Here is a 16,036-nt window from a genome sequence, read left to right as displayed (position 1 = left end):
CTCTCACCTTTATGCCACTATCAGCACCTTCTTTAGTCTTTACCACTACCAATAACCCTCTCTTTGTCTAGTGTTCATGACATCTTTGTCAATCTCTCCTTAGCTCCCACCTACCACTGACCTTCTATCTTGCTCCACCTGTTCCAATCCCTCTTAAACAGGATAAAACCCATCACATTTCTACTTCTCTTTAGCTCTGAAGAAGTCATAAGGACTCGAAACGTTAACTCTGTTTCTCTCTCCAGAGATGCTGCCAGACTTGCTGAGTTTTTCCAGCATTTTTTTCTTTTTATTTCAGATTTCCAGCATCTTCAGGATTTTACTTTAATCCAACAGTATTTATTTGACCAGAAACTGAACTGGACTAGCCGTATAAATACTATGGCTACAAGAACAGGTCAGAGGCTTGGAATCCTGTGACAAATAACTCACCTCCTGGCTCCCCAAAGCCTGTCCACCATCTACAAGGCACAAGTCAGGAGTGTGATGGAATACTCTCCACGTGCCTGGATCAGTGCAGCTCCAACAACACTCAAGAAGCTTGACACCAGCCAGGACAAAGCAGCCCGCTTGGCACCCCTTCCACAAAATTCACTCTCTTCACCACTGACGAACAGTGGCCGCAGTGTGTACCATCTACAAGATGCATTGCAGAAACTCACCAAGGCTCCTTAGACAGGACCTTCCAAACCCATGGCCGCTACCATCCAGAAGGACACGAGCAGCAGACACATGGGAACACCACCAACCAGAGGTTCCCCTCCAAGCCACTCACCATCCTGACTTGGAAATACATCGTTGCTCCTTCACTGTCGCTGGGTCAAAATCCTGGAACTCCCTTCGTAACAGCACTGTGGGTGTACCTACACCACATGGACTGCAGCGGTTCAAGAAAGCAGCTCACCACCACCTTCTCAAGGGCAATTAGGGATGGGAAATAAATGCTGGCCTAGCCAGCACGCCGAATAATAAATAAAAACATTGACATCTACCCAGCAATGTGGAAAATTGCCCAGGTATGTCCCATCCACACAAAGCAGGACAAATCCAACCTGGCCAATTACCACCCCATCAGTCTACTCTTGATTATCAGCATGATGGAAGGTGGCATCGATAGTGCTATTGAATGTCACTTACACAGCAATAACCTGCTCGCTGATACTCAGTTTGGGTGCCGCCAAGACCTCGTGTCTCCAGATTTCATTACAGCCTTGGTCTGAACATGGACAAAAGAGCTGAACTCAAGAGGTGGGCTGAGAGTGACTGCCCTTGACATTAAGGCAGCAATTGACCGAATGTGGCATCAAGGAGCCCTAGCAAAACTGAAGTCAATATTAGTAGGCGAAATCTCTGCTGTTTGGAGTCATACCTAGCACAAAGGAAGATGGTTGTGGTTTTGGTGGCCAATCATCTCAGTCCCGGGACATCACTGCAGAAGTTCCTCAGAGTAGTGTCCTAGGCCCAACCATCTTCAGCTGCTTCATCAATGACCTTCCCTCCACCATGGAAGTGGGGATATTCGCTGATGATTGCACAATGTTCAGCACCATTTATGACTCCCAACATACTGAAGCAGCCCATGCTCATATGCAGCAAGACCTGGATAGCATTCAGGCGTGGGCTGATAAATGGCAAGTAACATGTGTGTCACACAAGTGTTAGGCAATGGCCATCTCCAACAAGAGAGAATCCAACCATCCCCCCTTGACATTCAATGACATTACCATTGTTGAATTCCTCCACTGTCAACATCCTAGGTGTTACCATTGACCCGAAACTGAACTGGACTAGCCATATAAATACTGTGGCTACAGGAGCAGGTCAGAGACTGAGAATTCCATGGTGAGTATCTCACCTTCTGATTCCCCAAAGCCTGTCCACCATCTACAAGGCACAAGTCAGGAGTGTGAAGGAATGCTGTCCACTTGCCTGGATCAGTGCAGTTCCAACAACACTCAAGAATCCAGGACACCATGCAGGACAAAGCAGCCGGTTTGATTGGCACCCCATCTACCATCTTAAACATTCACTCCCTCCACCATCGATGCACAGTGGCTACAGTGTTTACTATCTACAAGATGCACTGCAGCAACTCACCAGGGCTTCTTCAACAGTACCTTCCAAATCCGCAACCATTAGCACCATGAAGGACAAAGGCAGCAGACACATGGGAACACCACCATCTGGAAGTCTGCCTCCAAGCCACTCACTATCCTGACTTGGAAATATATCGCTGTTCCTTCACTGTTGCTGTGTCAAAATCCTGCAACTCCTTCCTTAATAGCACTGTGGGTGAACCTGCACCACATGGATTGTGGAGGCTCAAGAAGGTGGCTCACCACCACCTTCTCAAGGGCAATTAGGGACGGGTAACAAATGCAGGCCTTGCCAAAGATTCCCGTATCCTGTGAAAGATTTTTGTAAAAAGACCCCCACCCCCCAGGTTCCTCTGCCCCTGCACACTCATTCTAAGAATCCTACACCCCTGGCCATGCCTCTGCTGATGCAGGAGACCATGTTTGGCATGGACATAAGTCCCACTCATCCATCTCCCATTCACCCTATTGTCTCTCCATCACAATTCCTATTGGCATCCTTCTCTTGCTGCATTGTTAACTCAACCTGGCACTCTTCTCTTCTAATCCAATTCAGCTTGTACTATTCTTCCATTCTCCCAAGTCAAGACAATACCCTTGGATCCTCTCACCCTACCATTGTTCAAGCTTCCACTCTTTCCTTCTTTTACATTTCATTCTTGTACTTTCCTTCCCTATCCTGACCCAGTCAATGCTGGCATTCTCCTTCTCTCACACACACTAAAGTGCTGCTCGCATCTTTTTTCCTCCTCCCCCACAAAAGAAAAGGGCTAGCTCAGTTACAGCCTTATCCCCTTAATCAGCATCAGGTTTCTCCTTCCTTCTGTTGCTATCCATCTCCCTTTCTTTCTGTGTCTTTTGCTACCATTCATTCTGCATTTATTCTCATGCCATCTCTTCTGTCCCCCTCCTTTTGCCACCAGTTCTCCTTTCCACTCTTAAAAAGGTTCAGCTTCTGTCACTCAAACAATTATTCTGGAGTATGAAGGGAATCAGTAACTCAAATTAACATATGAATACAAGTTCCAACATATGCTTCTCCATTAATTTAATTTGCTGCTGTGTAATTTGAAAATGCTTTTGTTAATATTGGTACATTACAACACAAGTGTTGAAGTCTATTTATGCTAACTAGGGCCAGCTGGAGATATAGACTATTACCAGCAACTGTAGCTTGTTTCCAGTGCAGGAAACAGTACAGAAATTCTTACCGGGTAACGGGTCATGTTCATACTGTTACGGCCACGTGGGGAGGGGTAAAAATTATTCGCCTTATGAGACCACTCCAAGTAACAGGGTTTATTTCTGAATTTAGTGAGGATGAAGTTATTTACTCAATGCCTGCGCTTAACCATCTACGCGTTGATTGCAAAGAAACTAGTCTGGCAGGTTTTCTTGAGTTTAAAACAAAAAGGGGTTAGTTTTTGTTGAGATAAAAACCCAACCAGGTAAGATATAAAAATATTTAAAAAGGTAAATCCACGACTTGACCTTCACAACACAAACACTTACACACACACACAAGCGTGCAGAATTACAGGTTATACATGTTATACAGTGGGTAGTTACTTCCATAGCCAAATTCAAGTTTATTGCAAAAATAAAAAAAAAGAAATAGTTTATGAATCCTTTGTGGGTATCCGTGGCTGAAGCTGAATTTTTCCACAGTGGTCTTTGAAAGTCAGTTGAGTTGAAGCCCATGTAGACAGCGATTTCTAAAGACAGGCTCTTTTTAAAACATAATCTTCTTTTTCCAAAAGTAGATTTTTGTGCCTGAGGTCCCTTTCAAAGGATTTTTAAAGTGTAACAGAAATAGGATCTTAACTTGGGAGAAAAGGTGGGGAGGAGTATTACCCCCTGCCACCAGTTACCTCAGAGGCAGGGCTGCCTTTAACTGCCACCCCACCCAGCCACCAGTCGCCTCAATGGCAAGGCTGCACTTGCCCCCCCGCTCCCCCTCACCCTCAAAAGTCACCTCCGAGGCAGGGTGGCACTTAACCCTGACCCCTCTGTTGCCTCTGAAGCTTGCAAAGCAACAGGTGACCCTGGCGAGCTCTGCAGAATATTGCTGTGCACTCACCTCTAGTTCATCCAAAGAGTAGGCCACCAAGTGCATGCTGCCTCTGTGCTGTTGTGAAACACATCGGCGTGCTTTCCTGCCGATGTGGACGGACGATACGGCAGGGGTGCAAGAGCCCGGCGGGATGGTCTGATAATGATATGCTGATGTATTACAATGAGGTTCCCGACGACTGATGACGGGAAACGCAGCCCACCGTCAGCGGGCTGAGCGGACAATTACAACCTGCCTTCCCGCCATCGTGAAACCAATCGCGCCATATTGACTGCCCACGTCACCTATCACGCCCGCCGCCAGTGGGCACGGAAAATTCCTCCCTGGGAAAAAAAGTGCAAACCTATGAAGGTCAGTTTGGATTCACACCCAGAAGCAGCAACCTGATGCCATGTTTTTTGAGACAAGTAATGGAGAAATTTCGGGAAGGCCAATGCAACATGTAGATTGTATTCATCGACTTAGAGAAAGCTTATTGACTGGGTGCTTAGGGAAGAAGTCTGGAAATGTGCTAGAATCCATGGAGTTCCTGAGAAGTATGTATGACTATTACAGCGCAAGTACAAGAAGTGCCAGGCAAGAGTAAGGGTGGAATCACCCCAGATTTGCACGATGGGTGCTAGCAGGTGTGAGAAAAGATGTTTTACCCATCAGGGGTGGAGCGGCCCACATTAGATTCCTCACTCACTTTGAGGAGTGCGCCATTGCACTGACTGGTGAGGAGGTGGACCACGCCTGTGGCAATTGTAAGATCGGCGACGCACATCCACGTGAGGATCCTTCACCATATCATCCCTATCACAATGCAACTGTGAGTGCTCTCACTCCTGCTTTTGACTCGCTGCCATGCACTAATTTTGGTTGAACTACTTTGGTTCACAGGGAGCGCCGCCAAGCGACTGACACACTCAGCCTGCCAAACTCTCAGCTCCAGCCAGGTCCTTACCAAGAGGACACCAGCTAAGAGAACACCTCCTCCATTGAGGAGCTGGAAATAAGCAGCCTGGAAGACCCATCACAGCGCTAACCCACACCCTCCACCAGCGCAGAGACAACACACCTCAGTGGGACTTAGATCTAGAGCAGGCTCGGGTTCACAATCTGGTAGTCACCACATGGACAAGTGTCCACAGCAGTAGGAGGCAGATTCAGCTGAGCTCCCCGGCACTCGGAGGACTGCTGGGGAAAAGGCATCTGTGAGGTCCAAGTCAGATGATGAGCCTCTGGATTTGGCTTCCAACTCATCCTGTAGAGTCAGCAGAAGGCGATGGAACATCACACAGAGCTACTGAAGTCCTCAGCAGGGTGGCATGTGAGTTGGAGGATTGTGTCCGTCTGCTCTCTGATGAAGTGATGCTCTCGCGTGCGTGCATGGAGGTCCCCATGGGAAGGATGGTGAATTCCATGGAGACCCTGGTGCAGCAGGATGTGGAGAGGTGCGCATATCTGCACTCCATCACGTTAGCCATGGGTGAGTTTTTACAGTGGCAACACAGGACGTCCCTCAGTGTGCTCCTTCCCCTAAAGAAGTCAGGCTGAGTCCCTTGGGCACCTGAAGGGAGGAGGAGCGGCAGCTGGACACCCCTGGGTCATCCACTCGGGAATCTCAGAGGCTGCCAGCTCCCTCTGAGTCCTCTTTGCCTGTGACCCCCTCAACCTTGTCCTCTGCCACTGCAGAGGTAGCAGCTGGCCCACAGGAGGAGAGCCAAAACAAGCCCAGGGCCCTCAAGGCCTCGGATCTCCAGAGGACACACCCCAAAGTCATCAGAGGCAACAGGACCAACCATTGCACAGGCTGTCTCCACCCCTGCTGTGGATGTCAGGGCAGCACCGAGAAGAAGTGGTAGGCCTAGAAAAGTTAAGAAATTCTGATCGCAAGTAGTTGCATGAGTGAACAAGTTTTGTCACTTTATAATCTGAAAATATATTCATTTTTACTGAATAATGTGTAATGCTGTCTTTTAACTTCATCAACAGGCTTTGCGAAGCCTCCCCCCGCATCCCCCACCAACTAACAGCTCAGCTGCACGCAGACAGACCATGAGAGCCTTTCGGAGCCTTGTGGAAGCATTCTCCCATGCACACAGAGCCTTCATACATCACTGTCATGAGTATTTTCAATGCTGCCTGCTGGGGTTCTCTTTCAGTTATCCATCTGAGCTGACCTGCATCTCCACCCACCCACTGATTGCTCTCCCATGCTGCAACTGAACCCGTCCAACACAAGGTTTTGTTCACTTCCAATTTCTGTGAAATGCTGGTTGTCAAGTTTCTCATTAGTTCCCTCATCCTTCCCCACCCCCCAGTCACCCATTTCCTTTCCCACTTCACTGTGGACACCCCTGGACCCACCTTCCACCTCCCCACCATCACCTCCCAACCTTGTCATCCCAGGATGTCCAGGTGAACATGAATGTCCCCTGCCTTCCTGAAAATCCCAGCCCCTATCCATATTGACCTCCCTGACCTCCTCCTCCCAACCCCAGGGTCTATGTCTGCGTCCAAGTCCCCACCAATCATCCTCGCTGTCCCTTCTGCCATTACCAATGAACCCTCACCCTCCACCCTATTGGCTCCCTTTGCCCCCTCTCACACTCACTATTCCTTCCTACCTTGCACACCCTCAGTTTGCACCCCCCACCCCCCCCCCCCCACCTGCCATGATGCCCACTGCCAACGCGACCAAATAATTCCGCCCTAAGAAGCAGTGTGGGGGAAGTATGAGAGTTTTGAAATCAAAGTTGGATTACACCAAGGATCGGCACTGAGCCCCTTCCACTCCCTGGTTGTCATGGATGTTCTAACTGTGCAAGTGAGGTGGGAAGTGCCCTGGCCAATGATGTTTGCAGATGACATTGAGCTATATGGTGGGGGTGATAAGACCATGACCAAGTATCTAGAGAACTGGGGAAAAGCACTGGATGACTGGCTATGAAGATCAGTAGGTCTAAGACCAAATAATGGACTGGCAGTTTGAGCCCAAGGAAGAGGATCAGAGTAAAGGTGTAAAGATTATATGTGAAGTCTTGGAGAAAGTGAGTAGTTTCAAGTACCTGGAGTCAGTGGTGGAAGAAGATTGAAGTTTAGAAATGGAAATTAAGCAATGGATTAACTCTGGTAGCAATAATTAGTAGAAGTGCAGTGGAGTGTTACGTGGTAGAAAAGTATCACTGAAACTGAAAGGAAGAATCTCCAAGACAGGTATGAGAGTGGCCTTGTTATATAGTGCGGATATTTTGGCATAATCAAGAAAAGAGGAACAACGATTGGGTACTAATGAGATGTGGATGCTGAGATAGATGCATGGAGTAATGACAAAGGACAAAATCAGGAACCAGCAGATCAGGGTTTCTGTGAAGACTGTGGGAGCATTGAAGAAAGTAGCTGAGAAGAGATTGAAATGGTATGATCATCTATTGCGAGACAGAGATGAGATGTGGTGTGGGGAGTGATGGAGATGGGACTGGAAGAAAGAGAAGGAGAAAGCCTAAGGCTAAGTTGAAAGATGCGGTGTTGAGAAACTTTTAAACACAGCGGGATTGGGAAAGCAATGTGTGACTGACAGGAGGATACGGAGAAGGGTGATCCACCAGCATTGTGCCAACAACGAGTAAAATGGGAGAAGCTGAAAGAAGAAGAAAAAGATTGTGCACTAATCAATACCCCTGAAGAATGGTTGGAATTGCACAATGTGATACCCAAAATTCTGACAAAAACCCTGTAATAATTCCATGAAATAAAAACAGAGGTTGACTTAATAAATAATCATACACCAATGGTCCTAATAATAAAATTATGAATTCACATATGCAACCCATCCCATCCTGCCCCATGCACAACACGGTTAAAAAACCCTGAGTCCTATGTAATAAAATAAGACTTTGACTGATTCAGTCATCATAAAGCAGTGGCCCTGAGCAATGGCCTTCTCTCTCTGATTTTTATGCCAGCAAGATCATGTCTCATGAAAGTTCCTGTAGGAAAATTATCCTCAGTCACCATTTTGATGGCGAAGTGTTATACTTTTTTAAAAGTAGAGGAGTATGTGGGCTCTATACAACATACAACTGTGACCTCAAAATGAAAGAATGATAGTAAGGAAAGTTCACTGAATTTATGAACTCAATTGCATTTTCAGCTTATTAACATGATGCATCACATTGATTGAATCATGCCAGTTTCCACACTTAGATGTGCAAAATCTGATATACCAATGTATGAATCTCTGCTGTGCCCTCATTTACACTGACAAACGCCAGAGAAAATTGAATTTGTTTTCATCTGCTTGAAAGTTGTTAAATTTAGCTGCAAAGCTGAATGTCTCCCTGCAACATGAGTTGAACTACAATTCAGTTGAAAAGCTGTATTTTTTTAACTACGACATTGTGGCACTAAAATGGTTTGAGAAGGTAAGGAAATAAAATGCTAGATCTGTGACAAAGTCTGTTATGCTACTTATTTATGTTATTTTTCATGTCTAGGGAGCTGTATTCACAATTCGCTCAGAGGGAACAGGAGATGGGTTTTGAAGTAATACACTCTTAAAGGAATAAAGCTTGAGCAGTTACATTCAAATTAAAGCTCAGTGTTGTAGCAGGGTGAAGTACGCATTTGAGAAAGGAATGAAGTGCATGCTACGAGGAAGTTATATAATCCTGCAGCTTCTTGCAATTCTTGACTCGTGAGTTTATTTTCGTCATATCTTGCAGTGTGCTTACAAAATATATATTTTTTCATATTTTCCTCTACTGTTTTCCCCTGGCTTAATGAGCCATGGGAAATTGATTTTGACAGCTTTGAATTTCCTGGAATTGAAATGGTAGCACCTGCTGTATGTGCTAATCCTTACATGAGGTGAGCTACACATTATGCTTTTTTCACTTCAGCAAGAAACCACATCTGTTTACCACATTTTGCAAGCAGTCATAGAGGTGGAAATTCATTTGGGCCTTGCAACCTTGCAGCCTGTTTCCTATAGTGTGCACCTCTAGCAGCATGGCTGGCTGCCATTGGCATGAGAAACAAAGGGTTTTCCTTGATCCTGCAAGCTTTGATGGAATGAAAGTAGAGAGTCATGTGCACTCCCGACAAATAATGGCCACAACTGAGAAAACTGCCAAGAAAACCAGCTCGGGATGAAGCATCAGCAGACAATGAGCCACAGATCTGCCTTTGGGCAGAGCACTCATGGAATGGAATGGAATGGAACACGCAGTCATACAATCTCTGCTGTATTTTGAGCCCTGCTTAAATACCAGGACCTGTTCAAAGACTATTAAACAGAAAATTATTATATGCAGAAAGAGCCTTGCTTGTTTTCTCTTTGCACCAATTCCCAGCCTTTTGAACTGCAAAAGAGAAAAAAACTGGCTGCCCCCCCACTACACTGAAATTAGCTTTCCATTTACTCTTTGCTTCTTAGCTGTTCATCCCCATGGCAACCCAAGGTCACATAGGCATTTCTTGAAGCCTAATGATGTCATAATCAGGAAACCAATTAACCCTCTTTCAAAATACTCCCCAGCAGATTTTGTTCTTAAAGGGACTTCACACAAAAGAAAACGCTGGCTTTTTCCAGCACATGGGTCACCACACATTAAATAACCTTCAATTCCCTTTCTCCACAAGCACTTACTCAACCTTGAGATTTGCATTCATTTCTTAGATGCCACTGTGAAGTCTAGTCTGAGTCATCCTATACAAACAAGGGTGTAGCTGACAATTTGAAGTTTGCACACACCAGCAGATCTGTTGCTGGTACACCTTCCTGGTCCTGCACTCATCCCCCTTGATAACCATGGCCTTATGCTTCAGAAGCACTTTATTGACCTTTACTACCCTTCCTCCATGACTGATCCCTTTTGTTAACATTTCTCTATCTCTCTCTCTTTCAACCTGTTTAAAGTCAAGTTACTTTCTCTTTGCTCCCCCTGATCTTTGGTGTATTCTATCCTTACTTTAATGCAATTGAAATGCTGTCCCCTATGACTGAGTTGGACTCATTCAAACTTGCCTAAGATCTTTTTTATGACTGGTGGAGCAGACACCTCATTTTCACTTCATTGGTATTTTTGTAGCAGCTTTATTTGGGGCTATTTTATTACAGGAGAAAAACAAGGATTACACCAATAGTAGAGTACTGCTCTCATTACTCTGTTGTATAAATCAAGTCCAAAATTTGGAGCACGAAAACATCAAGTAAAGATAGAAAGAAATACGTTTCATTTCTATAGTGCCTTTCACATCCTCTGGACATTCCAAATTGCTTCACAGCTAATGAAGTACATTTTTTGAAAAATTCCGGAAACATGGTGGCCAATACGCACACAGCAATATTCCATGAACAGCAATAAGCCAGTTAATCAATTTCTTTTGGAGCTGGTTGAAGGGTACCAGCAGAATTTCCCTGCGCCCCTTTAAATACGCCGTGAGATTGCTTAGATATATGTGAGAGTCTCAGTTTAATGTCTCATCCAAAAGGTGTCCATCTCCAACAGTGCAGCACTCCCTCAATACTGTGCTTTTTTACATGCTCAAGTCTTGCTGTCCAGATGCACACAAAGGGTGGCATCTCCCCAGTCCCACAGGGGTGGAATTGAAGGTCAGACTAGGTGAAATGTCAGAGATATAAGTGACAGTTCAGTGGGCTGACCCGTGGCCTCCTCTGGGTGATTTTTCCAGAGGCAGGTCATCACTGATGCTGGATGGGTAACCAATCTCTCCATTTGTGGGCTAATTGGGGATGCCACCAGGTTCTTCCCAGTAGTGTACAGGCCCCCCACTGAGGGCCAAGCCGAGCAGGTGGCTGGAGTCAGCTTGCCAGTGGCTGGCCTGGCTGGGCCTGTGAAGCCTCCCGCACTTACCTAGCCTCACATCAGCTTTGATCGATGGCCACTGGCCATCCTTGTGGTGGGGTTTTCCCTTCCCAGGGGTGGCCCAGCAGCCATAGCCACCATTTAATTAAGCAAAGTAAATACCCTTTCAGAGGATGCCTCACGATGGAGGCGCCCTCTCAGTTTCCACCCTGCAGTGGCAGCGCCCGTGATGGGATGACTGTCCTCCCAAAGCAGATTAGCCCTCGGTTTGCATCTGCCAAGAAAGTACCCACCATCCTTATTGGACAGTGGACCCAGAAATGGCCTCTTAATTGGCCGCCTTCAGTAAAATCTCCTAAGGGGCCACCCTGACAGTCAGAGCCGGGTCAGGACCCAGACTCACACTCATATGCTAAGAGCATAAGATACCACCCAAAATCTGAGACAGGACACACATGGAGTCAATTTCAGTACATTAGCACAACACCTACAAAACTGATGCATCATTATTTGAGAGCCATGATTTGGTAAGTGTTTTATTTCCAATTACAATAACTTCTCAATTACTGTAAAAGCATGACTGCGGTCAAACATTAATTTTATCTTGTGCGTTTTGTTAAATTAGATAGCTTCCCATGTAAAATCCTCTGCTTTCAATTGATTTGAAAATGTTTTGTCTGAATTACATCTGATCAAAAATGGTAAAGGATCACCTCTGATATAGGTAATGCCAGAACTTCACTGAATAAAAACTTCAATTTAAGGTTTAGAACAAAACCTTTGTGGGAAGAAAATGTAAAAATAAATTGTTGCTCATAACAAGAAGGAGAGACTGCTTGAGAAATAAATGATTTCATTTTTTATCCTTGGTTTATTTTCATTGGCAACAAAATTATCAGAATAAATTAAAGGGATGATTTTTTTTTTTGGTTTTGAAAGAATCTGTTATTCCAGAGAAGTCATTGCTTTGGAAAATGCACTCCATCCTTATAACACCATCAAGCTTTTTGAATGTATGCGCTATAGTAATATAGCAATATACTTGGCAATCCTGAACTTTACCTCATGGCTATCTGCCTTTCAGAGTCAGCATCAAAACACAGAGCATGTGAAATGATTTACGTGCTATAAGTTAGTGTTGGTATAAATAAAATACAGCTGAAGCTATCAGGCTATTGGGAAGTATTGATAGAACCATTAGTACAAATCAAAGGTCAGAATTATGTCATTGTATAGGTCACTGGCTAGAGGGCATCTGGAATTTTGGCCCCACCAAGGGCGGAATTGCAGGTGGGGGAGGACCATAAAATTGGGTGTCATGCCAGTGGTGCCATTCCTGGCACCCACCCACATGTCCTCGTCCTCAGTGCAATTTTACCAGCAGTGGAGGAGGCCTGAGGTGGGCCTATTGAGGCCCTTAAATGGCCAATTAAGGGCCTCTTCCCTCTGCTGGTGGGATTTTAGCCGTGGTGGGAGAAGCCCACAGCTGGTCACTGGAGGCCAACCCCACCCCCCCCACACAATCTAGCCGCTTGCCAAATTCCCAACCATGTCCCCCACCCCTCTCACTCCAGTGAGAACTCAGCAGTGGCCACTGCTCCTGGTGACATTGCTAGGAAAAGAGAGCTGCCAGCCCTCTGATTGGGCAGCTGCTCTCTAAGGTGGGACCTTCTCCTGGAGAGGGGTGGACACCCACCATCTAGCTAATTAAAGGGCTGTCAGATGTTTAAGAGCTGTGGGATGAGCCGGTCAAGCAGAGGCAGGCTCACCCCAACCTTTACACCAGGAGACAGAGATCCCCCTCTCCCCCCAGAGTAAAATACAGCCCATGGCGTGGGGATATTGTGGCCTTAGGAAAGGTTCAGGTGAGAGTTATGAGCATGAATCCTATCTGAAAGCACCCTAATCATTCAGATGAGCTTAAGGAGACAGCTTATTTAGTGTAGAGCAACATAGACTTAGTGGCAACTTGACAGAGTTCTATAACTTAATGAAAGGGCTCGATTGTGCTCCTGTTCATAGATCATTCCACTTTGACAGATTGAGGAGGTACAGGGACATGAGTTTAATTTCTGGAGGAGTATGAATAGACTGGATATTAAGTGGTCCTTCTTTTCTCAGAGACCGCTGAGCCTCTGGAATACATTGCTGGCTAGTATGGTGGCTGCTGGCTCTCCGCATGCCTTCAAGAGGATGCTGCACCAGTTCTTGACTGGGGCAGAGATTACATCATATAGAAGATAAGTGTCTTTACAGGTAACATGTGATCCATGTGAACTGGTGTGTATGGGATTGCCATGACTGAGCAGAGCATGCACTTTGTCTTCTTTGTTTTTTTAGGACAGCGTGTGAAGTTCTTGGGATATAAAACAGCCTAAGACACCTGAATTAAAATTGAAGGAGCAACAAGGGCTTCCTTTATTTAACCTGTGTCTGCAGTCTCTAGCAGACTCCCTTAGCTGGTACGAAATGCATTTGGCATCTTCAAGTGAACAAAATGAACATTGCACTTTTCAAAACACTGAGATACTACATCCCTCCCCTTATTAGTTAATGAGAGATACAGGCCAGGATTTTTCGGCCCCATCGTGGTGGGACCCGCCGTTGGAGATTCGGCTGGCCAGCCAAAGTCCATTGATTTTCGAAGGGACCAGGTGATCCTGGTGGTGGGCAGGGCTGAAAGATCCCGCAGATTTACTGAATTCATCACTGTTGAATGGGGTTCATTGTCACTTCTCATCATTTGAGGGATTCCGAACAAGGCAAAAATCTGGTTGGTCAAGCTTTGGGATGAGTGCCCTGAAGTAGAACTATTTCCATGTGGGAATCTGCTGTAGTTGCCAGTGACAACAAGTAAGTGTTCACCAGTATGCAAGCCTGGAAAATCAACTCTACCCTCAATCCATAGTCCTAGAGGTAGCTCTGACATCTTGGGAAGATCACGAAGATTTGACTTTGTGGTTGCTTGACATGGCAAACACTGATTGATTTTGTGTTCTACCATGTGGTCAATTCCTGGGAACCATACCTTTTCCCTGAGGAGTTGTTTGGCTTTGACAAGTCCCTGCTGACCTTAATGTGCTATATCGGCAAAGCATTCCCTCAATGAGTGTGGTATGACAATGCAGTTGTTACATAACACAAAATCAGATGCGGTTGGAACAGTGACGTCATTTTCAGTAATGTGAAGACCTTGTAGTGTGCTAGAAATTTTATTTATGGACATTTTTTTGTTCACACCTTTCTAGTTTTGTGATTCCACAGTTGTCATACATTGTTTTAATGCCTCACTTTGTTTTGTTGCCACTTTGATGTCAGTTAATTTTAGTGGCATTGGCACCGCGTTTAGGCTTACATAGTTAGGATATTGTTCAGCAACCTTTTCCTCATGACTAGAAGGACTGACTATTGGTAACTGATGTCGCGAAAGATAGTCTCCTGGTTTGAGATTGCCTGGATGATGCTCAACATGGAACTCATACTTTTGTAGTTTGAGTATCCAACGCTCTATTCGAGCAGATGGTTTGCTATGTGGATTGGTGAACAAGCTTACTAGTGGTCTATGATTGGCCATGACTTCAAACTTGCTTCCATACAAGTAGGGATGAAAATGTAAGATACCCCATATGATTGAGAGCACTTTTCTCTCTGTTTGTGAATAATATTGCTCGATGGGTGTTAGTGGTCAGCTTGCCTGGATGATGCTCAACATGGAACTCATACTTCTGTAGTTTGAGTATCCAACGCTCTATTCGAGCAGATGGTTTGCTATGTGGATTGGTGAACAAGCTTACTAGTGGTCTATGATTGGCCATGACTTCAAACTTGCTTCCATACAAGTAGGGATGAAAATGTAAGATACCCCATATGATTGAGAGCACTTTTCTCTCTGTTTGTGAATAATATTGCTCGATGGGTGTTAGTGGTCAGCTTGCCATCGCAACAATTGATAGGTTCTTTGCCTTGTCCTTTTGCACAACAGCTTCACCTACATCCAGAACGAGCTGGGTAGTTTTCTCAGGGTCAAAATAGGCATTTGTGCAACTTGCTGACCACTGTTGTTTGATCTGGTGTACAGCTTGTTTGTGTGATGTAGTCCATTCCCTCTTGGTGGTCTCTTTTGTCAGATCAGGTAGGGGACAGATAGAGGAGCCAGGTCAGGAATGTAGTGACTACAGTACATGATGAATCTGAGCAGACTCCAGACTTCCTGCATATTTGCAAGATCCATAGCATTTGCAATGTCTTCAATCTTCCATGGATCAGGTGATACTCATTCACCGCTGATCATATGGCTAAAGAATCTGATTCTGCTTTCATTGAATAAGTACTTGTCTTTGTTCAAGGTGAGGTTACGTTCGCTAAGGCATTGTAGGCATGCATGTAGGCATGTCTCGAGTTCACTTTCAATGTGACCATAGATGAGAATGTCATCACTGATGTTCAATGTGCCTTCAAGTCCTTAAGGTACAGACTGAATCAAGTGCTGAAATACCTCAGCTGCTGAACTGACTCCATAGTTCAGCCTCTTGTATTGAAAAAATCCAATGTGAGTGGAGAGTATTGTAAAATATCTCGATTCTTCGGCAAGCTCAATTTCATGCTATCCTGCATTGAGGCCAAGTTTAGCGAAGTGGCAGCCGTGAAAGTGGCAGCTCAGAAGGTGGGAGATCCAGGCATTGGTGTGGGGGCAGGTCAACAATCTCACAACCAGCAAGGGGGTTAGCCTCAAGCTGGGCACGATACAGAAGGGCAAAGAGGGGCACACCAACAGCCACATGCGCACAGGAGAGTCAATACCCAGGAGAGAGTCTACCACCCGAGGCTTTGCCTGATGTCCGAGTGGCATTGTCAGTGAAGACTGAGGCTCACCAGGGAGGCAGTCACTGATCTCTGCACAATGCTGTAGGATAAGCTGAGATCCATGGTGGCTGGTGGACACTGAACGCCAGTGGCTCTGAAGATCATCTGGCTCTCAACTTCTATGCCTCCAGCTCTTTCCAGGGAACCATTGGAGACATGTGTGAGATATCACAGGCTGCAGTCCATCG

The sequence above is a fragment of the Cetorhinus maximus genome, chromosome 7 (genome assembly GCF_964194155.1).
Source record: "Cetorhinus maximus chromosome 7, sCetMax3.hap1.1, whole genome shotgun sequence".
Classification (NCBI taxonomy): Eukaryota; Metazoa; Chordata; class Chondrichthyes; order Lamniformes; family Cetorhinidae; genus Cetorhinus; species Cetorhinus maximus.
Note: the sequence above shows the minus strand (reverse complement) of the source record.